This window comes from Pinus tabuliformis, chromosome 2_2 (genome assembly GCF_031772625.1).
Source record: "Pinus tabuliformis cultivar Carrire ecotype Pingquan chromosome 2_2, CPIR1, whole genome shotgun sequence".
NCBI classification, from domain to species: Eukaryota; Viridiplantae; Streptophyta; class Pinopsida; order Pinales; family Pinaceae; genus Pinus; species Pinus tabuliformis.
The window spans coordinates 121,936,613-121,960,803 of record NC_142300.1 but is presented as its reverse complement, the minus strand read 5'-3'; positions in this window follow the sequence as shown (position 1 = coordinate 121,960,803).

The window sequence follows — 24,191 nt, the reverse complement described above, 5'->3', positions numbered from 1 at the left end:
AAAGAAGAACATCATTCTAGTTTCCTTAAGCGAAAGTATTGCATTAGTAGCGTTATTGAGAAGCTAGAATTGCATCATCATAGGCATAAGAAATGAAATGAAACTTCTTTTGTTGTTAAGGGAATATTAAGTGCATTTAGGACATGTATTATGGAAAGATTTCATTCTTTGATTGTGGCATTGATTGTGTGCTCTCTATCCCTCAATAAGTGTTAACTTTCATCGAAGAAAGATTTATTTTCTCATATAGTTGCATATAGTAGTTTTTAGATGACAGTGGTAGGGCCTTGGAATTGAAACCTAATGCAAGATCAATTGTTAAAATTTATTCAATTAACCTCAGGCACATTTGAAACTTAATGCTCACATTTGGAAGGTCTAGGCTAGAGATATGTTCCAGTCTTTAAACCTAGCAGCTGCCGTTCGCTTCGGCACTAGGCAGCGCTAGTACAGACTTATGCTCCCCGTACTGTCGCGTATATAAATGAGACCCAACTATGTTTTCAATCCTTTATCCATAAGAAGCCAAGTTTGTCACCTTGTAAATGTGATACACCGAACACATCATTATGGGAGATTGCCTGCATGTACTTCTCAGTTCGCTGAGAGGTATTCTAAATTTTATGGTTACCTAGTAATCCTTTTGCCTAGGTTATCCTTATTAGTCATTTTGATCTTTTTTTACTCTTTAAATTTTAAAACATCATCGAGAACTTATCCTTTCGAGCTTGTTAAACTTAAAAGAAACTAGGGTCACCTTTCGTCCTTTTCTCGACTCTTAAAACATGAAAAGGCTAAGTTTTGTTTCAGTGTCTTAAAACTAACTACCCACGAAATGTTCCGGGTTAAGTTGATCTTCCTAACTGATTCTTTAGGGTTGTTTCCAATGGAAACATTTCCAGAGTCTACCAGTCAAGGATTTCCCTCATATGGGAATCCCGGTCTTTTTCCTTTTTTTGGAAATGCTAGTGCTCCTTATATGGCAGCGTTATCCCTCCCTGGGTTAACCATTGGTTTACCTATTTGGTTATTTTCAACCTCGGTGGTCCTGAGTGTCCCAACTCCTGCCCAGCCATCTCATCCATTTGAACCACATCACGTTGATTCTAAGTTTGATCTCTCACCTTCTTCCCTTATTTCTTCACCCTCCTCTTCTACTTCGCCTAGTGAAAGTTTGAAATCCAGTAACCAGGACGCTAAGAAGAAGAAGAAGAAGAAGATGAAGAAGAAGAAGTCAGATAAGTGAGAGGCTAACCATGCAACTATTGTTCCAAATTCACTTCCCATCAACAAACCTTTCGATCCTTTACAAAAGGTAAAATTCCCTTGCAGGTTATGTAAGCATGACCATCTCCTTTGAGATTGTCCTGATATTCCCAGAGTCTTAGAGGTATGGTCTCAAAATCTAGATTGAACATTCCCATCAACCTTTGTAGATCATGTCGATTCTACACCCTTGGCTAGTGATGGAAAGAATAAGGGAAAAATTAAGTCCCCTTGTAGGTTATGTGAAGGAAAGCATCTTCTTCACCTTTTTCCTCTTATGGATAAAGCTTCCAAAATTTTGGAAAAACTTACAACTCCTCAACCCCAACTTGCTATTGGTTATCATAGGATTTCTTCTAACCCTCTCCTAGTTGGTAAAGAGATTGACTTGGACTCATCTCTTGCCCATCCTGTTGTTCTTGAGCATCACTCTCTTGTGTCCATTCCTGACCAACCATTGGTCGAAAATAGTGTCGACTTGGCTACACCTTTAGTTGTTCACTTTGTTCCTGAAGAAAATAATGATAATACTTCTCATGTTCTTCTCGTCTCCTCAGATTCCCATGAATCTAAGAGTGACCCTCCCATCTCGGTTGTTTAGGAGAGTCCTTCACCTTCTCCTGCAATGCATGGGGGAAATCATATGATACCCCCACCAAGTAGTTATGTTGTTTCTTTTGATTGGATACAATTGACTGCTTTCCGCCTTCCATCTTATGTGCCCTTCCAAATCATGGTACAAGCATATAATATGGTAGTACATGGCACTATACTAGATGAAGGCACGTTTTTTAGCATCATGTCTTATACTACTTGCAAAGCTTTGGGTTCCCCACAGCTTGTGCTTGTCACCCAGAATTTTTTGGCTTTTAATGGGGAAACTAGTCAGCCCTTACGGATCCTTTCAAAGTTCCCTATTACTTTGGTAGGAAAGACCATCTATATAGATGTGATGGTAGTCCAAGGTCCCTTAGATTTCAGCCTTCTCCTTGGACGCTACTATGTTTATGTCATGGGAGCTATTGTTTCTTCTCTTTTCCATGTGGTTTTTTTCCACACGAAGGGAGAATAGTAACCATTGATCAATTGTTTTTCATTGGTCATTAGGTGCCTCCTATGCAACCATCGTCCCCTATTGGTTCTTGTTTGCAAGCAGTACCCTCTCCACCATAGGTCAATTATGTGGCTACCCGTTCTGTCTCCACATCTGCTAATGATCACACAGATGGTATAGTACATTATCTACTGGGGGCATTGGAACCTGCTCTGTCATTTGTACCATTTGACATGTGTTCCTCCCAGAGCATAGTAATCTTGTCTAGTGAAGATGTCTTAGGAGCCATGTTCTCGTATGGTCCATGATTAGATGTCCGAGGATAGTTTTTCATCTGTGTCAACCTCGTTAAAAAAATGAAATAGCATTCAGAGCATAGTTCTTTATCTTGTGTCAAGATCATTAAAAAAGAAACAAAGGGTTGGAGCAAAATTCCTTGACCTGTGTCAAGCTCCTTAAAAATTGAAACAAGTGATGTGAGCATGGTTCCTTATCTTGTGTCAAGCTCATTAAAAAATGAATCAAGGAATCCGAGGACAGTTTCTTCATGTATCTACCTTGTTAAAAAATGAAACATATGTCCGAAGATAATTCTTCTACTGTGTCAACCTCATTAAAAAATGAAACAGCTCCCTTTTCCAAATCGACTCTTTGATTAAGATCTTGTAAAATTCTAGTCGTGTATTTCCTGGATCTCGAAACTGAATCTTCATTCCATCCACCTCACAGAATGAACTAAAGCTTGGGGTGAATGTACCTCAAATTGAGTCATTATGCTGGGGCATGCAAGCTAAACTAAAGCATAGTTTGTCTTTGTTTCAACCATGTGTAAAAATGAAACCAAACTCAAGCATAGTTTTTCGTTTCAAGGTTGTGTAAACATGAAACCGAATTCAAGCAGAGTTCCCCATCATTCAAGCTTGTGTAAAAATGAATCCATGCCCAATTTACATCTCGTAATTGCCATTTTTATCAGCTAATTTTTGCTAGATGAGCCTTGGTTGTTTCATTCCATTGCCACCATCTCTTTGGCTGATCATTCGCTTTCACTTGGTTGTTTTACCCTTTCTTGAGAAACCGTAGCAATGAGTGGTTTTAATAGCCAACCCCTTGACCTCTTAGTTTTTTAGCAGTTCTACCATAACCAGAACCAGTTGCTACCATTTATACCACTCTTTCCTCTAGGATGATTCACCTTTAAGCTCTTTCCCTACTCGTAAAAAATGAAAAGATTGTCGAGCATTTTTCCATTTTAGACTAGTTAAAGGAAATAAAAGCAGGGATTTATCTTTGAGCTCTTTCCTGACTCACAAAATATGAAAAGATTGTCGATTTCTTGTCATTTTTAACTCGTTAAAGACTCTCAAACATCATTTACCCATTGTACGTTTCACTACAAGAAAAAAAGGTCATTGGTGAGGGTCATGCCTATGACGAACCTTTAAGGTACGTCACCAATGTGACATATGGTTATGGTCTTTGAAAAAGCGTTGTTGTAAGTGTATATAGTGATGGTCCTTTAAGGTTTGTCACCAAAGCCATTTTCAACGACACTTTTGGTGAGGGTCGTTAAAGACTCGTCACTAATTTTCTCTTTGGTGACACTTTTGGTGAGGGTCGTTAAATGCCCATCACTAACTATCTTTGGTGATACTTCTAGTGATGATATTTTATTGACCGTCACCAATGATATTTTTGGTTACTTTTGGTGATGATCAATAAATGTTCGTCATCATTGATCATTCCAATGAGTTTTTTATGATGCTTCATGCCTGTGACGGACCTTTAAGGTCCATCACCAATGTCTCATATGGTGACGGTCTTTAAAAAATCATTGTTGTAAGTGTATATAGTGATGGTCCTTTGAGGTTTGTCACCAAATCCATTTTCAATCACGCTTTTGGGGAGGGTCGTTAAAGGCCCGTCACTAATTTTCTCTTTGGTGACAATTTTGGTGAGGGTCATTAAAGGCCCATCACTAATTCTCTTTTTGGTGACACTTCTAGTGACGATATTTTATTGACCCTCAACAATGCTCTTTTTGGTTACTTTTGTTGACAGTCAAAAGATGTTCGTCATCATTGATCACTCCAATGAGTTTTTGATGAAGCTATGTACTTGTTACTATATTTTTTGTCAAAAGATAATGATTTAAGACCATTGTTGTGGAGTCTTTTTTATTATGTGTCCAAGGTCATAGTGGTTATAATACAATCAATTTGTTAAGAATTAATTAGTGTGTATCATTTCCCTCAAGTCATAAGAATATAGTTTTCCTATGATTCAACACATGATTCATATCTATTAGGTTTATTATCTAGCAAAATTCCTTTAAATAAAGTTCCACTAGTGTGTAGGAACTATATTATTTAATACATAATCAAGCTCTATCAATTCTATTAATGAGAGAAACCTAGCACTCCTCAATGTTCATGGCACACCTTAACATGCTTTGGAACAGTGCACTAACATTCCTTGGTACCTCACATGTATTGGAACATCTTTGTACCTAGAACATATTGCCATGAGTAGGATGCCCAAGTGCATGTTGGCATGCCCTAGCATAGCATATCACTCCCCTATCATGTGTTGGCATGCCCTAGAACACCTTAGCAAAATATTGCATTGAAAAACATTAGAACTTGGCACACATTGGCACCTGACATGTATTGGAACATATTATAAGTGTGCCTAGCATACCCCTTTTGAAAAATATAGAGTCCCAACTTATTAACCCTCTTATGTGTTCATTTCCTTACATTTTAGCTTGTTTATTCCTTTTGTTGCCTTGAAACTCCTTGACACATATTGGCATACTATGGCACCATGCACATCCTAGCATGTCTTAGCACCTGGAATTCCTTGGCACTATTTGGCACATGCTAGCACACCCCAAAAATACCTAGCACACTCTAGCACTTCTTGACATTCCCTGATATTACCTGGTGTGCCTTACATGTGCTTAGCATACCTTGTCACTCCCTCCTTGGCATGACAACTAGCACTCATTAACACTCCCTAACGCACCCTTATATTCATTCACTTCCATGCATTTTGACCTAGTGCTCCCTTGTGTTGTCTTAGTACTCCCTAACACTGCTTAGCATGCATTGGCACTCTCTAGCACGCCTTAGCACTCTTCGATATGCTCTTCCACTTAATAGCATGCATCACACTCCCTGACGCACATTGGCACTTGGCACGTGTTGGCACTTCGCAAGTATTAGCATGTTTGGCATGCGTTGAGATGACTTGGTATGATTTGGCATGGTTTATTATTAAATTTATTTGAGATCAATTATTGGAAACTAGATGACAAGAAATGGAGAAAGATTTTGCACTTAGAATGCACTAACACTTGGCACTTGGCACCTATTGGCACCTAGTGTTGGTTTTCCTAGCATGACCCTCATGGAAAAGGTAAATTGATGACTTATTAAAACTATTATGTGATCATTGACTTGTAGTTTAACTTACTCCTCCCTTTTGTTCCCTTGACAGTCCCTAGCATGCATTGTCACTCCCTTGTACATCTTGGAATGCCTCCACACTTGGCACCTCTTATCTTGTTTGACATGTCTTTGTACTATCTGGCACATGTTAGCATGCCCTAGCATTCCCTAACACACCTTGGCAGTCATGACCTTACAACAAGAATTACATTTTTCCATGACTTGGGAACATTATATTCACTAGAACACCTTGGTGCTCCCTAGTTTTCATGCCCTCTATTATCCTCCACAATATCCTAGGTTGATGAGGAGATCGACGGAGGTAATCACAAACCAAGATTTTAGTTTGGTAGATGGTCCTACCAAACCAGAGATGGCTCTCTCTATGAAATCACAACAAAGAGATGACTTGAATGTAAAGGATTTTAGGCTAGATAGCTATGTTCAAGTGCTTTTTGGAAAATTTAGGGTTTTGTTTTTGGATAAGGGAGAAAAACTAGGTAGCTAGGTTAGAGGATCAAAGGGTTACAACAAAGAATACAAAAAGGAGAAAGGTAGCATTAATTTTTTGATGTATCTTAGGGTTTTTTGGTGTAGTGTAGTGTTTATAAGAAGTGAAAGGTATTAATGAGCATGAAACATGAATTCATTAAGCAAGAAATAAAGTAACACAATGATTTTTCAATTAAAACAGAGCTTTATGCAAAGAAGTTTGTTTACAAAATGTAAGGAAAACTACTGAATAATTGATGAATGGAAATATAAGATTAATATCTTTCATATAAAGCTATAACAGAGAAAAAATAACATCACAAACTTACTGCACATGAATTCCTAGATAATAGTTGCAAATTGTGTCCTTCGATTTCCAAAAAATGTCCAAGTACAAGCTACAATAGTTCTCTCCTCTGAAATCCAACCCTTTCTATCACTGAGAAATTGATACATAAAGACAAAAACAACATCTCCCCACTCTTAGGGGTTGAATCAATGACTCTAGGAACTGTTCCATGAGGTGTTCTAACCAAACCCTAATGTCTAGGGAAGGTAAAAACGACTTCTACAATTAACTTTGACTCCAACCTCTCTCATAAATGAGGTCAAATTTACATCAAAAAACTTATAAATACTAACCACCAATTATTTACATTTACTTTTACCCCTCACATTCATCTACTTCACCCTTTTAACTTTTACCAGAGTAAAACTAGGAATCACAAGAAATTAGACACTTAAAATTTTACAAAAATCTCAGAAATTTCCAGGTGTAAAACGAGCTATTGGAGGCCATTTTTGGGTGCCTTTTTGAAGTCCAAATCCAGATCAGAAGCCTTTTTTAGAAATCTGGGAGAGTGTATATGTATTTAGAGTATTGTTTCACTCAAAATGACCATTTTTTGGATGAGATATGGCCATTCTACCAAGGTGTCTCCAGGTGCGCAAAGAAATGGAAAGAGAGGGGCATAAAGGTGATTTTTGGCTTCTTTTTTGCAAATTTCTCAAAACCTGAGCCCCAGACCAGGAAAGTGGGAAAATTGGGTCTGAGATGGGGTCATAAGCTTTCCAAAAATGTTGATTTTACATCATTTGGAGCCTTGAGGAAGAATCAAAGTGTGAGCTCATTGTGCTGCTAGACAAAAAATTGCCAAAAAATGCACGTTTGCACCAAAACACAAAATTTTCTCCAAACCCTCCCATAATTTGTCCAAAGATGCCTCCTTAGCACACCCAAAAATTGCTAACACTCCATATCATACACTATCATTCATTTCCATGAAAGTGAAACTAGTCCTTCCTTGTGTTTCCCTAACACTACCTAACATACCTTGTCAATGCCTCCTTAGCACACTTAGAACTTGCTAACACTCCCTATCAAAAACTCTTATTCATTCATTTACATGAAATTGACACTATTCCTCCCTTGTGTTTCCTTGGAACTCCCTAGCATGCGTTGGCGCCACACCCTAGCACCTAACACCTCTGGGCATGCCTTAGCACTTGGCAGGTCTTGGAATGACTAACATGCCTTGGAAATTTCTAGCATGTGTTATCACTTCCTGACATTCCTTGCACACCTTGGCACTCCCTAGTTGTCATGCCCTGATAGATAGCCTTACTTTTTTTGTGACTTTGGAACCTAACCAAGTCATTGAAAAATAGTGTTGTCCCTAGAAAAAGGTCTCCCTTTGTCTGAAATTGCTTTTTCCATCCCCTTATCATAATTGTAGGCTTACCTATTACAAGTCCTATTATGAAATTATCCTAATACACTTCATCCTTAGGACACCTGGAAGACACTCTTATTCATTTGTTTCCATGCACTTTGACCTAGTTATCCCTTGTGATGCCCTCACACTCCCCAACACTCCTCAACATGCATTGACATTGTCTGGCATGTGCTATCATGCCTTTTCATTCCTTGGCATGCCCTGGCACTCCTTATCTATCATGCCCTCATAACTACCCTTATTGGTTTCAAGACTTGGGAACCAACCAAGTCCTACCTCGATTACAACATCTTGACCAAGTTACAGTTACTACAACTATACTATCTATTGTTCACCTAAGAATGGCCTATAACTCATCTTAGGCTACTCATGCCCAATCTTATCTCATCTCACTTAATAAGTTACCAAGTCAAGGATCACGTCTAACCATGGCCATAAAACAACTAAGCAACATAGTTTACATCTTGACATGGCATAACACCTGGCATGTCTAACAATCCCTTGGCACTATGTGGCACATGTTGGCATTCCCCGCATGCCATGGCATGCTTTAGCACTCCCTATCATACCATACCACTCCTTGACATGTCATGGCACTCTTGCATGCCTTGGAACTACCTAGCATATAGCTTTGTCACTCCCTCTTGAGCACACTTGGAATTCACTGACACTCCCTGTCATACACTCTTATTCATTCATTTCCATGCATTTTGAACTAGTTTTCCTTTGTGTTATGACGCACTCCCTAACACTCCCTGATACGCATTGGCACACCCTGACACACATTGGCACACCCTGACACACATTGGCATACCCTGGCATGTCACCCTAACACTGTAGCATTTCTTAGGACCACCTAGCATACTTTGTTGTCCCCTCCTTAGCACACCTAGAGCTCACTGACACTTCTTGTCACACACTCTTAGTTATTCATTTCCATGCATTTGAAACTAGTGCTCCATTATGTTTCCCTGGCACTTTATAACACTCTGTGGCATGCATTGGCACACCCTAGCACCTGACACATCTTGGCAAGTTTCTGTGGCTTCTAATATGCCTTAACACTGCCTAGCATACCTTAGCACACTTGGAACTCACTAGCACTTCCTGCCACAAAATCTTAATCATTCATTTGCATGCATTATTTTCACCTATTGCTCCCTTGTGTTCCCCTAGCACTCCTTAACGCTTCCTATCACGTGTTTTTGATGGACAAAACACTATATATAGGGCAGCTCATCCTCCATTTGTGGACAAGAAAATTTGGTTAAGTAAGTCTATAATAAGAAGAGCGAAGATAACCAACCAAGAGAAGGAAACAAAAAGAGAATATTTTTGTGTTGTTTATGGGTCTGTTTTAGGGCTAATAGATCCACACGTGCGAAGGAAGGAAGAACTATCTACTATAGAAAAGGTCAAAGATCTTGTTGTTGTCCAAGAAGTCGAATCAAGGAAGAAGATAAGCAAGGTTACATGCCGAATTATAATAAGAGTTCATACCATCCAAGCGAAGAAGATTAAGGTTCAAAAGGTTGGTCAACCACACATTCTAGGGTTTATGCAAGAGGGCCAAGAACTACAGATCTAATCCATGGAACTGAAATTTGAAGGATAGTCGAGTTATTGAAGGAAGAAGCCTAATCATCATTGATGCAATGAAAAATAAGGAATTTGAATCAAGAAGGCTTGTGACTTGGTCTTGGAGAGGTCATTGAGTCAAGGGTCTAGGCCATGGTCTTGGTATTCGTCAATTAAAGTCTATATAAGAATAATATCTCGTTTGGGTTTTCCTCTAATGTTGGAGGGGTTTTCATCCTAGTTGATCGCATACTCTATGTGTCTCTTGTCTCCTCATTGTTTATACATTGGTAGATGTTTGATGAAGAATATTGTTTTGAGCATTTTTTGTTATTGTGGATTAGTATTGAATGTGTTTGTGTATGAAAAATTGGTTGGGTTTGTAAACTATGAGTAGAGCAGTGTTTGATTGATGCATGCTTCCTACAATAGAATGTGTCTCTTAAACAATTAATTTAGTGGAAACATGGGTATTTGGACAATTATTTTGGAATTTATAAATATAACGGAAAGTTGTGACGTGTTGCATCATATAAAGGATGTTGATAAAATATGATAGCTTAAATGTACATGATAGTTTAGAAAGGTGGGGAATAGCTATTATTTAGTCATAGGTAGCCTAATCAATTCGTTTTTTAATATTTAAATGTCCATGATGATTTTGAAAGTAGGTGGGTAGCAATTCTTACTCATGTCATAGGTAGCCTAACGAGTACTTTTCTCTATCTAGAATGATACTAGATAGAAAAAAAAATTGTATTGTGTGCTTCTTAATTATTTTTTATAATATATCATGTTATAAAAACTTTAAAATAAGCTTCTCACTTTCATTCTTGCATTTGTGGTAAAATTTGAACCCAACTTCTGAAAGTAGTGTTTTTCTGGAGGATACCAATAATATTTTTCACTCCATAAAGGTTTTAACCTATCTTTAGTCTTTGATGAGTTTTTTTGGATGATTGTACTTTAAAAATAAAGATGTATCTATAGTTTTCTCACTTTCTAATTTAGACTCAATGAGAAAAATCAAAATAATTACTTACATTTATTTGTAAAGTTTAACTGAAATTGATGGAACATGGTGATTACATCAAATGAGTGTGAAATTGAATTTTGAAATTTTATTAATGTCCTCAATGCTTGGAAAATGTAATGGGATCAGATGATAAGTTAACATGTAAGGTATTTAGTGAGACATTGCTTCTCTTCTAAGAAAATTATATCTAAACCAAGTGCAATACTAGGGAGAGAGAGGATTCTATAGTGTGAAAAGCTTAGTTGTGTGGGTTTGGGGCTAAGGCATAGTTGCTCCATTTAACTGAAGTAAAATGAGAGGAAATGAGGTAATGCATACTTTGTACATCTTAGCTATGAGGATTTGGTGTTCAAAACTTAGTCACTTCACAATTGAAATAAAATGAGATCAAATGAGACAAGGACTTGCAAATTATTAGTTATATGTAATGACATTAAAGTGAGTAAAAACAAAGTATCAAAATTCGAAGTAGAATCAACCCTCATGTATGAAAATTCAGTCAAGCATTTTTTTTATGGTTGAATTCCCCCTCAAATATACATTTGATTAATGAAAAAGCTTAGAAAACCACATCTATGTAATCGAGGTATCCCTCTTAGATGCACAAACCTTTCCCCTTGGCTTCCCATTGCCTTTGAGGTTGTGTTCCCCTACACTCCTATATGCTTACTAGGGATACTACACTCCAACATGACGGATTCTAAGATATATTGTGAGAGGGGGGATGAGGGTTTCGGAAATTCTTGTTGCACAGGAAAGTCTTGCCATGTTTAGTTCAACAATACATAAGCAAAATGCTCATGTAGAAGGATTTATGGTGCTTTTTCAATTGTGGGAAATAGAAATGTCATAAATTATAGTGCTTCTTGGTACAATATTACCAGTTCATGGAGAAAGATCAATGGTTCCTTGAATGTGTGGGTGGGACCAAGCTCATGAGATTCATTTTTTACTACCATCACAATGAACTGCAACCAAATTAACTCATGAGATTCATTTTTTAATACCAGAACAATGAACTACAGCCAAATTGGTTATAAAAGATTGCATTGTTAAAAGTTAATTTTTAGCTTTACAGTTTGACATAATAATTATAAAACCAAATATCATTTGTTTAAATAACATGGAAACCCATAATATTAGTATTAGATAATTAAACATTAACAAAAAAATATTCATAGTTTTTTTTTTAATTATATAAAATTCAAATCTGAATTTGTTTAAAAGTACAACTTACAACATGGTTAATTATTTTGTAATTTTGAAAAATAAAAAATATAATTTTTTCAAATGAGTATACAATAAGATAAAAGAATATACATTCCATACATTTTGATATATTCATAAAATATAATGTTTTTAAAATTTATAAAAAAATAAATAATTATAATTAAAAAATTTAATGATCATCCAAATTAAAAATTTAATTTCTGCCGTGTTTTCTTTCCCGCCTTAGTGTATTCGAATGAATGTTGAGTAGTTGAAAAAAAAGGAAAGACCATTTTGCCACATTTTCTTCCCCGCCTTAGTGTATTCGAATGAATGTTGAGTAGTTGAAAAAAGAGGAAAGACCATTATGTCGTGTTTTCTTTCCTGCCTTAGTGTATTCGAATGAATATTGAGTAGTTGAAAAAAAATTAAAGACCAGAACAAGTTTTCTTCCCCGCATTAGTGTATTCAAATGAATGTTGAGTAGTTGAAAAAAAAAAAAAAAGACCATGGGCACAGTACAATCTGATCTATGGCTATATGGAAACAGGTACAGGTAGCTGGATCAATATTTAGGGTTTCTAGATTGATGGCCATTCTTAGAATTGATTTGCAATTTTTTTTATATTTTCACATGAAATGTTGCAGTAATTCAGTGGCAGTTATTTTTTCATGGTTGAATTTGGATGTGTTGAGAAATAAGATTGAGGAGGATCTCTTCAATGGCTTGCTCACAAAACATGGATCTATTTTCGCTGGGCAAATTTGGACCAGGATGGAAGGATCAGAAGCCTTGGTCTTCTTTCAAGAGCCCGAGAAAATACTTGCATGGGTACCCTTTCTCTCCTTTAATTCCTTCCTCGATTTCAATTGCTTCAAACAATCTACCAACTTTTTCACCTGAAGTTAGGTTAATTGGGCTTTGTTTTTTAATAATTTAGCCTCAAATGAAGTAGCCCTACAATTACTATATTGGCAATGAAATTTATATTAAATATACGCCAAACTCTTATAATAGTTTGGTAGTATACCAAACCATAAATTACAAAAATAGTATTTTGGTAGTATACCACACCAGGAAAGAGTGGAAAAAACAACAACGTAGACTTCCCAGGGTAACACCCTACCCTCCCTCATTTCAATGTAACACCAAAAGCTTTTCTTGCTCTCTTTCCATTTCATGGCAGTTCTTAATCAGAAATCTCAATTTCAAGCTCTGTTACGAGAAATGGAATGGAAGTCTTTGTTCTTGAAAAAAACCATATAAAAAATGGAATGGCACAAAAAACAATGTTTTATATTATAGTTTTCATTTTTTAATGCAAGAAACTAGGTTTTACAAAAACGGTTTGTTTCTTGAAACTATTTTATGGAAAATGTTAATCTAGATCATTTTCAATATGGATCTCTTCCCGATTGGACGTCTACATGAATCATAAAAAGCATTGGTTTTCTGGATAGTTTTTTAAGGCATTTTCATAATCTATGGTTCCATATATAGCTTAGGTGCTAACGGAACAGGTTTGTTGCAAATAGGTTGGGTGTTCTCCCTAGTGACAACACCTTGCAATAATGCTTAATATATCTTTAACAACGTTGACTATTTAGGGATTTTATTAGTTAAGGTTATGTTATTTTTTTAATTGTAGCCATTGATGTGTAGCAGTGTATGATTAAGTTTTTACAAAAAAAAAAAATTGTTATTTTTATGTTACTTTTATTTAAAAGTGGATTTAGTGATTGTATCTAATATTTAAAATGTTTATTTTTATATAAAATTATAAATTTAAATGTATAAGGTTTATTTATATATATTTTTATAAATTAGTAATGTATATAGATATTTTATATATTTTTTAATAATTAGTAGTTAAATAATTTAGTTAATTTTTCTAGTTAATTAATTATTTTATATAAACATTGGGACACAATAATTTTTTTGCCATTGGTCTGGTTTATAACCTCTCAAATGATTGGAAAAGGATTTTGATAAAACAATCCTATAGAAACTTTTATCAACTATTAGACTATCTATAATATTAAATATCATCAACCAAAGACATTAATTTAATATATAAAAAATAATAATTATCTATTATCCATCCCATTAATAGTTTTATCCCATAAATACTTTTTTTTATCGGTGATAAGAGAGATTATGTTAGGTAATTTGCAATAATAAAGCTTAAGAGCAACAAGCTATTGATTAATATGTCTATAATACAAACATAATTTCAACTATGATAATTATGGAAAGATTCGTAATTACATAAAAATAGTGATAGAAATAATTATAAATTTATAAAAATCAAAAAGTCTCAAAAATCAAAATACAAAATAGAAATTCATCATTTAATAGTTTTTAAATACAAAACAAATAGGAGTACTACTACAAGAAAATACTCCTCTTCATTTATAAATAACTAGCGTAGATCTCTCTCTCTCTCGAGCATCAAGAGAGATCAAACCTCTTTAACTGAAGATATTTGATCCTCTCAATGCTTGATCCATAGGTAAAGTGGATCTAGGTTTCTTTAGTTATTAGCCTTTGAATAGGCTACATTGCAGAAAATACCATTGACAAAAACCATGGGTTAGGAGTACCATGGGAAAATACCATGGGCAAGAAAAAACTATGCAGTGGAGAATTTTATGTGTTTTATTTTTTTTTATTTGATTTGATTTTGTTTTATTTTGACTCAGTTAAAATGCCAAATATTATAACATATTCCCTAGGTGGAAAGTGTCTCTTGGCACAAAAATCTAACAACCAAAAATATATTAAGGGGGCCTAGAATAAAATACTGAGATGATGACATTCTTTTTCAAGAAAATTGATGAGAAAAAACTAATAAATTAAATAAATATTAAATACAGAACCATGGAATCTAACAAAACCATGTGCAAAAACTAGCAAATTAAATGAATATAAAGTACAAAACCATGGAATATAACAAAACTAATGGCTTATTTTAACATAAACAAATCTAGGGACTAAAAAAGAATGGTTTGGTAAGTTCTAACCATGGGTGACAACATTTTTTTTAAGTTATTTTAACATAATCATATTTAACAACTAAAAAAGAATGGTTTGGTATGTTATAACCACAAGAGATATTTATATATAATATTTAACTAAGTAGAAATTTAAAAAAAAAAAAAATCACAATTTAATAATTTATTTCACTTATTTATATTGATCAACCACACTTGTTAATTGGAAACATTGACTCATCTAACAAATTTTAATGGATCCAACAAAATAAAATGAAAATTAATAAAAAATAACTAATATCAAGAAAGAATATCTAAATTTAACATAAAAATACATTTACTATACAAAACCATAGATATGATGCATTAAAATAATTAATATAAAACATGACTACATATAATAATCATTTAATCAATGCAAATACAAATATGAGATAGCCATTATACACTTTAACAATAATTATGGTAAATAATATATAATAGCCTAGATCCATCTTAATTTCGGATATACCAACACCCTAAAGGGATCAAATCTCTTTTATAAATTAGTAATGTGTATAGATATTTTATATATATTTTTATAAATTAGTTGTTAAATAATTTAGTTAATTTTTTTTTCTCACAAACTAGCAATTTAATATCTAGTTCAACTATACTTTTAAAATATATTATCTTTATTATTATAAAGATTAGTTTTCTATTATAATGAATTAAAGATAAATTTTTGAAAGTCTTCTCTTTAGATTTTGTCTTCAAACACATGTTGTAGTATTTATGGTTCTCCAAGTGGCAATAGTTCAAGACAACCCTCTATTTTTGGCTCTATATTCAATGGAGATCAACTCAATCTCCACCATCTTGTTACCCAACCATGAAAACAATAACCCAATAACTGCAGGGAAAATGATACAATAGATCCCAAATTTGAGGTCCACTCATGTCACATCCAATAATATATACAATATATGTGGGATCATGTACTCATCCGGAAAATGCAAAGGTTAAATCAAACTTGAATTTGGTGCCAAGTGTTTCTTCACTATTGTATTTGCTAGCCTAGAGGATCAAACATGGGTATTCAAGAATGGCTTATGTGAGAAATGGAAGCTTTGTTGATCACTATAAGTATTAAGGAATGGCCAATGTGAGTGGCTAAAGCCTATGAGCAACTACCTATGAACCATAGTATTTGAGAATGTTAATGATGAATGTTTGGTTTTATGTTTCATATTTTTCTTATTTTTTCTCTCTCCTCGTTTTTTGAATGTGAAACAAATGCTTAGTTGTATGTTTCATATTTGTCTTTTTTCTCTCTCCTCGTTTCTTGAATGTGAAATATCCAAACTCTGTTTCTCATTTCGTTTCCCTTTCTGGTTTCTAGTAACATATATTTCAAGCCCTTCCTTCTACCTTTGGTTGAATTTCTGCATTTCTCTCAACTCCAAAAGCAGGTGATAGAAGGGATGGGTAAAAATCTTGGTACCCAGGATAGAGTTAAAGAGGAAGAAACATTGATTCAGACACTACAAGATTCCTCTCGTGGGGTAAAAGGATCACAACAAGGCCATAGTAAGCCCCCGAGAGAGAACGAAGATGCTACCACATGCAGTGGTAACAATCAGAGTATGATGTAGCGTCGTATATTAAGGTCCACCAATGACATCATATTAGCAAAAATATAAACATGAAAATAGATTGAAACAAAAACAAAAGGGAAACCCTCACTAACTCGTCAGGGCCTTGCTCAATAATCGGGCAACATTTGGGTATGGAAAATCAGGGATCCCTTCTTCAAAGTCCCTGTTTACTTTTATAGATCTCTTCATATTGATGGATGGCTTTGACCCTCCTCGAATGGCCATTAGATGAGTGGTGGGCAGTTGCATTCGTTAAACTTCCTGGCAACTGTTTGAAATTTTTTTAATTTAAAACTTTTATACAGAACTTTGACTTTCGCATTTTGTAATTTGGTGCATATATTTTCCGCTCATGCCACATTTGTTTAAATAAAATACATATTTATTTTCTCTTGATTACGTTTCTCAACTATGGCCATGAATTTATCCTAGACAAGTAATGAAAATAAGATATGTTCCAGGGAATTGAACATATGTTTTTTCATCACTTGTATCGATATAATTTGATAGCATGGGCATGGAAACCCGAACCCATCGCTTCATTGCACTATGACCGATAGAGACTTTCCTAGCTTTTGAGAACAACACATAGCCCATGTCATTCGAAGATATAATGGTGTTATTCTTTCACCTTGCGATGGATATATATTTGTTTTATTGCAACAGGGAAACAACCGCTACATTATGATACATCAACTATACTCAAAGACAAAATCTATTTTTCCTATACAACCACGTTGAGAGTAATAAGCATCTTCCCATGTGTCATCATAGCAACAGATTCCATTTTGCTAATTCATTGTGTTTCTCATTCTAGTGGCCACCATTATTGTATAAGTTTCTCCTGTCAATTTTTGCCTCCATGAAAGTTGATAAGAAAATGCTAAGACAATGCTAATGTCAAATTTTAGTAGACATTCTGAAAACCTTTTTGATCCATTTTCTAACATGGTCCACAATATGCTTTGATAGTACTATGATGTATCTCTTCCAAAACTTGATTGTCTTTCATAGCTGGACAACTAATTTGATAAATGATCTCTTTAAATTTGCCTTGGACTCGAACTTTATTCGATGTTCTTGAAGATGGACCAAGTGTTCACCCAAAACGTCCAAACATATCAATAACAGCACATAGTGTAACAGAAATATTCGTCCTCATCCAATTATTAAATTCGGCAATATTCCTCTAAAAGCATGGATTTCCCATACACTAGGGCTATTACACATATAACCCCTGGTTTTAGTTTATCTCGCATGTTTGGCGATTCAGCTGGAATATGTCAAAATATAGAGTTCCTTGATGTCTTCACTCCAACTTCTTGGATGCCATCTCAAAGAAAGGCTCAAAGGATATTCCAAATATTATCTTTAGAGGTGGCAATTTTGACCCGAAATGCCGAGTATCCATGCCATCAGTCACACTCTTCTATGCATGTGTACATTACCAATCAATTTATCATCAATAAACATTGTTTCAAGACAATAATGTTTCAAATAAATTTCTGAGATGTTATGGATATCTAAGAGATTTCCTTATAAAGCTCAAGTTCAGCAAAGCATCCAACATATGGATCATGGAACAGTGGATCCTCACACTAATATATTCACCATGGCACTGAGACAAGGATATACAAATTGCAAACTCTCTCATGTAGATGAGAAAGTGGTGTTGGAAACTCTCCACGTTATAATTAACATTCTTACCATATTCAAATGGTGTCCTTACTCAATGTAAACAATTCTTCAATAATATGGCCACTCTCCCACATGTGTCACTTCTCCCAATCCTCATGCTTACTTGGAATACTGCACCTACGCATTTCATTTGACAATGCATATGTCTTGGGACTTTATATCTACTGTACTGGGCCTTCATCCCTCTTCTATTACAAAGTAGACTTCTTAGGGTAGGGGAAATCACAACTCCCTGCCCTCCCTCATTTCAAAGCAACATGAAAATATTTTCTTCCTCTCTTTCCATTTCACAGTAGTTCTTCAATCAGAAATCTCAATTTCAAGCCCTTCCTTCCATCTTTGGTTGAATATTTTCATTTCTATCAACTCCAAAAGTAGGTGATAGAAAGGATGGGTAGAAGGCTTGGTACCCAAGCTAGAGTTAAAGAGGAAGAAACATTGATTCAGACACTGGAAGATTCCTCTCGTGGTGTAAAAGGATCACAAAAATGCCACAGTAAGCCCTTGAGAGAGAAAGAAGATGCTACTGCAGTGGTAAGAATCAGAGTATGTTGCAAAATTGTATATTAAGGTACCATTATCATCCCCTCTATACTTCGATTGTTGAGGAGAGAGAAAATATTTTAAAAGCAGAATTTGTCAAATTTGAGGCTATAATTAGCAAAGTGGAAAGCTTGCACAATTTTTTTTAGAGACCTCATGAGCAAGTTACAGATGCTAATACACTCTTTGATCTCACACCCACACTCCTTGCTACTGTTAACAGATCACAAAACTATTATGATGATACTCCAGTTGATTTTATTAATAGTGATGTTCTAAGAAACTATAGTGACCAGGCATATGGAAGCAGGGCTTTGGAGGGAAATGATGATCAAACCCAAATATCATGGAGAAATATTAGGCTTTTAGCTGCTTCTATTTTTCAGCATGTGGCAGGAATTTTCACTCTGCTTGGACCAATGGATAATGAACCCAAGCAATGGAGAGCTATAGTACAGAGAAAACAGACTAAGCCGACAGAAAGCACTCGACCTGAAGCAGTGAAAGAGTCCCCAGAAGATGAAAAATAAGAAACACACGCATATTTAACATTTTGCGAAAACAGAAGCAAGCCAGATTAAAGAATTTGGTTCTAAATAGAATACATTTTCCCAAATAGTAGAAAACATCTTTGCGTTATCATTTCTAGTAAAGGATGGTAGAGTTGAAATAAATGTCGATGAAAATGGAAAACATTTTGTTGTCCCCAAAAATGCTTCCGGAGCTACAGAAATGGCATTTGGAGAAGCTTCTTACAACCAATTTGTTTTTTAGTTTGATTTTAAAGACTGGAAGTTGATGATGGAAGCTGTTAAAAGTGGTGAGAAGTTGATGTCTCACAGAACCAATCCACTTATGATTCCTTGTTTTGAGAAGGCTGGAGAGACTCCTATCAGAGAGATTTCAAGAAACAGAGGCAAAGTGGTACCTGCAACTCTTGAGGTGCAAGAGGATGAATGTGGAAGTGATGATGGTGGTGGGGGTCTTCAAAGACCAGCACCGAAGAAGCGAAATAAGTGTCTTCTATGACTTTTGCTACTTTTTTGGGTGCTTTTTGTTTGAAATTATCTTTGTTTCTATCAGTGCACTGTAATTCATATAGGAAGCTAATCTTTAATTGAAGTAATCTAGTATATAAACAATGCTATCTTGTTCTCATAATTAGTTATAATTAATTTTACTGGCAATGCAAACCCTCGTCATGTAATACACCCTTTTAGGCATGGTTCCATGGCTTGGGCAGAAGACTGGCATCATGTAAAAGGAAATTGTTAATGTAAGATGTCAAGTTTGATCTGTTAAACCATGATTAGTCTCCTTGTGAAAGTATGTTGTAATTTTATGTTTAAAAAATGTTTTGAGATACCACACAAGAACAAAGTTTCTGATTGTGTAGTTGGTTTAATTTGAGAATACATAGAGATGAGAGTAGGGTAAGGCCAGGCGAAAATAGATGTAAATACAAGGGTTTAAAAAACTAGCTAGCAGCCCTTACCATACCCAAACCCTTTTACTGGCACTATAGGGATAGAGAGATCCACCCAAAGGAATGGAGAATAAGTAGGGATATGAATGCTCTGGATTGATTAAATGCTTGTGCCTAGCTCAAGCAGGTGCAGCTAGTAGATGGCAAGAGATTGGGAATATATATCTATTAAGTATGTGTATATGAAATTCATTATGTCCCCTTTTGATTTTCAAGGTGGGAGGAATGCAATGGAGAAAGGAAGATAGTATTTGTCCTCTATATCCCACCTATCAGGACACTAGGATAAGTCCCAATAATAAGAGTTGGGTTCACTCATAAGTATATGATTGTAAAGGCCATCATGAACTTTATTAAGCTAAGTCATCCTTTAGTTGAGTTTCATCCTTTAGTTGAAGCTTCAAGAAAGATACTCGGCCTCTTTTGAACCCTTCAGTCTTCCTGGAGTAGCTACAGAACAACCCTATTTAACCCACGTTGAATGCCTCTTCTTGCTATCATCTTAAACTTCAAATTTCGGCCCTTCTCCCTACAAGAGCACCCAAGAACAACACAAAAAAACCTCTCTTTCACTCGTTATACCTACATAAAGACATAAGACTTCCACGTTGCTTCTATGGCTTCTCTCTTGTTGTCTTATGGATCCTTCTTGTGGTGGCTAGGGCCTCCCTTTGACTACGTCTAGGACCTCTCTGAGTGCTAATTTAGACCTTCCTTGACTGCGGCTATATGCTTCTTCTTGATGGCTCATAAGGGCCTCCCTCTTGCTACAGATTAAGGCCTCCTTGGCTATGGATAAGAGCCTTCCTTTTGTTGTGTATCTGACCTCTCTTGACTGCATCTTTATGCCTCTCTTGACTGCATCTTAGGCCTCTCTCTAGACTGTGTCTTAGGCATCTCTCTTGTTGTGTCTAAGCCTCCTTTTGACTGTGGTTAGGGTTGCCTTTTACTGCAGGTAGGGCTTTCTTTTCGAGTGTGGCTAGAGCTCCTTCAAGGCTGCGTCTAGGTCTCCCTTCATGACTACAACTAGGGCTCTTTTGTGACTAAAACTAGGGCTCGCACTAATGCAGCCTTCTAGCCTCGCACTGCCCGGGGACTCCTACACTGTAGCATGCTTTTCTTCTTCATCTACTGGTAGGCCCCTATACTACTAGTGTAACCCCTTATTGTTATTAGTACAACCCACTTATTATATTGATGTACCCATGTAGTGCCCATATTGTTAGTATTGTTCCCCATAGAAGCCCACTATTGTTATTATTGTGCCCTTACATTATTATTGTTATGTCGGCTATGATTATGTTATGACCCCTTAGACTCCTATATATAGAAAGGAGATATTTTCATTTGTATCATCCAAGAATTGTTCATTTATGTGATGTAAAGGAGGTTCCCCCCTCGAAGAGGCTGAATTCTAAGGCGTTGATCTATCTTTTCTATCTTTTCTTGAGCTGGTTTCATAACATTTGGTATCAGAGCTTTGGATTCTAGGGTTTCGCTACTCCAAACAGGTCATCGACGCATTTTCGCTATAATTTGTTTTTTGTGATGTTTCAGAAGTCAAACAAAAAAACCATTTTAGAAGACATCGCGTTGAAGCTCGGGTCCGAATTTCAAATCTTTTCACACTATATTTGAGGAGATATGATCTGAGGAAGTTGGTCTTTTTGCAGACTCCTGAATTACATTCCAAACAGGTTACCTGGGGAAAATCGTCATAAATTTCTCTCTGAGCATCTGATTGAAATTTAGTAAGAAGGTATAGAAATAGGATGGACTATAGTTTCTTGTATATATTTTTCAGTTCCAAAGGTCGAAACAGTGACTCATGGCACGTCATACAATTTCGCTCTACTGAACTAGTCTATAATCAGGTCACTGTGGGAGATTTCACATAACTCTTCCTTGGAGAATCCAATTTGGATCAGACTGGTGGAATTGGAAAGAGGACACAAAGGGCTACTATAGGTCGCAATTTCAGAACTTAAAGAGCCGCAAGTGTAGAGTTATAGTCGTTTCAAGATCGAGCTCCTAAAATCAAGAAAAAGCAAGATGAGGAAGTTTGATGGCAAGGATCCGGTAAATTGGATACTTCAGATGGACCAATATTTTGATCTACATGGTGTACCACTGTTACAAAAGGTATGTATTGCATCTTCATATTTAGAACCAGATCAATTTTTATGGTATGAAGGGCTTTGTTCTCGTAAACAACTTGTTACATGGTCAATTTTCACAGAGGAAATGATAGCACATTATGAGGATACAAAGAGCAACACCTTCTTTAGAGCAACACCACAACAATTGGAAAGAGTAAAAGGGCTTTGTGACATAGTGGAAAGAAAAATTATCGAAACCAGGAAGCATACCTCTCACAACTATAAAGATGGAAGTGTTGTTTCTCCTAGCCTTCCACAACCTACAAGGGTTACACCACAACAATTGGAAGAAAAAAGAGAAAAAGGGCTTTGTTACAATTGTGATAGAAAATGCACTAAAGGTCATAAGTGTGCTGAGAAGAAATTATTTTACATAGAATGTGAAGAGGAGGAAGAAGAGGATCAAGAAACATCAAAATAAGAAGATATACGCCAGGACCCCATCCCAGAGAAAGAAGAAATGAATCAGACCATATCTTGTAAAGCATTGGAAAGAATTACCACTCCTCAAACTCTCAAGATAGAAGGACATATCAAGAAGAAAAAGGTGAAAGAAGTGAAAGATCACATCGAGAAAGAAGAAATGAATCCAACCGTATCTTGTAATTCATTGGTCGAAATTACCACTCCTCAAACTATCAAGATAGAAGGACATATCAAGAAGAAAAATGTTCAATAAGTGAAAGATCACATCGAGCATCAAGAAATGAATCCAACCATATCTTGTAAAGGATTGGAAGAAATTACCACTCCTCAAACTCTAGAGATAGAAGGACATATCAAGAAGAAAAAGGTTCAAGCAGTGAAAGATCACATCGAGCATCAACAACAATTTCTCCAAATTTTAAAGGATAACGCCACTTCAGTGCAAAATCAAACGAAACAATAGGTAGATCAACATTGTAGTGAAAAATCTGTTGATGTAGGTGATTGCGTATTTTTACTGCTACATCTCAAGCAAGCTATTTATGAGAAGGAAATGTTAGCAATACTACATGCACTTAAAAAATGGCGACCTTACCAAATGGGAAGGCTCTTCAAGGATGAGGATGTGGAAGCATTGTTTTGTGCTATTTCTATTATCCAACCAGATTGGATAAACAAAGCAAGGGATGAATGGAAGAAGGATGAAGAAGTATGGCCACTTATTCAAAAGTTGCAAAAGACCACAATTCAAACAATATTGCCAGAAATTGAAGAGGAAGGAAAAATCATATTGGAAGCTGGAGTAGTCACAAAAACAAGAACCCGGCAACTATGAAATCGATCAATTTCAGAGTATCTCATCAAGTGGAAGAAATTACCCGCTGAAGATTCCACATGGGAGGACAAGAATTTTATATAGAAGAATCAAGAACTGCTCAAGCGTTGAGGACAACGCTTTTTGAAGGAGAGGGGAATGTTAGGCCCCTATACTACTAGTGTAACCCCTTATTGTTATTAGTACAACCCACTTATTATATTGATGTACCCATGTAGTGCCCATATTGTTAGTATTGTGACCCATAGAAGCCCACTATTGTTATTATTGTGCCCTTACATTATTATTGTTATGTCAGCGCTAATTATTTTATGACCCCTTAGACTCCTATATATAGAAAGGAGGTCTTTTCATTTGTCTCATCCAAGAATTGTTCATTTATGTAATGTAAAGGAGGTTGCCCCCTCGAAGAGGCTGAATTCTAAGGCATTGATCTATCTTTTCTATCTTTTCTTGAGCTGGTTTCATAACATCTGCATCCATCTCTACCCACATCCTCCAGCCCTGCTACTCTCTCTTCAGGGCCCCTGTAGCAAGGTATAATCCAAGAGGTTGGGTACCTCAAGTATCAGCCCCTCATCACTTGTAGT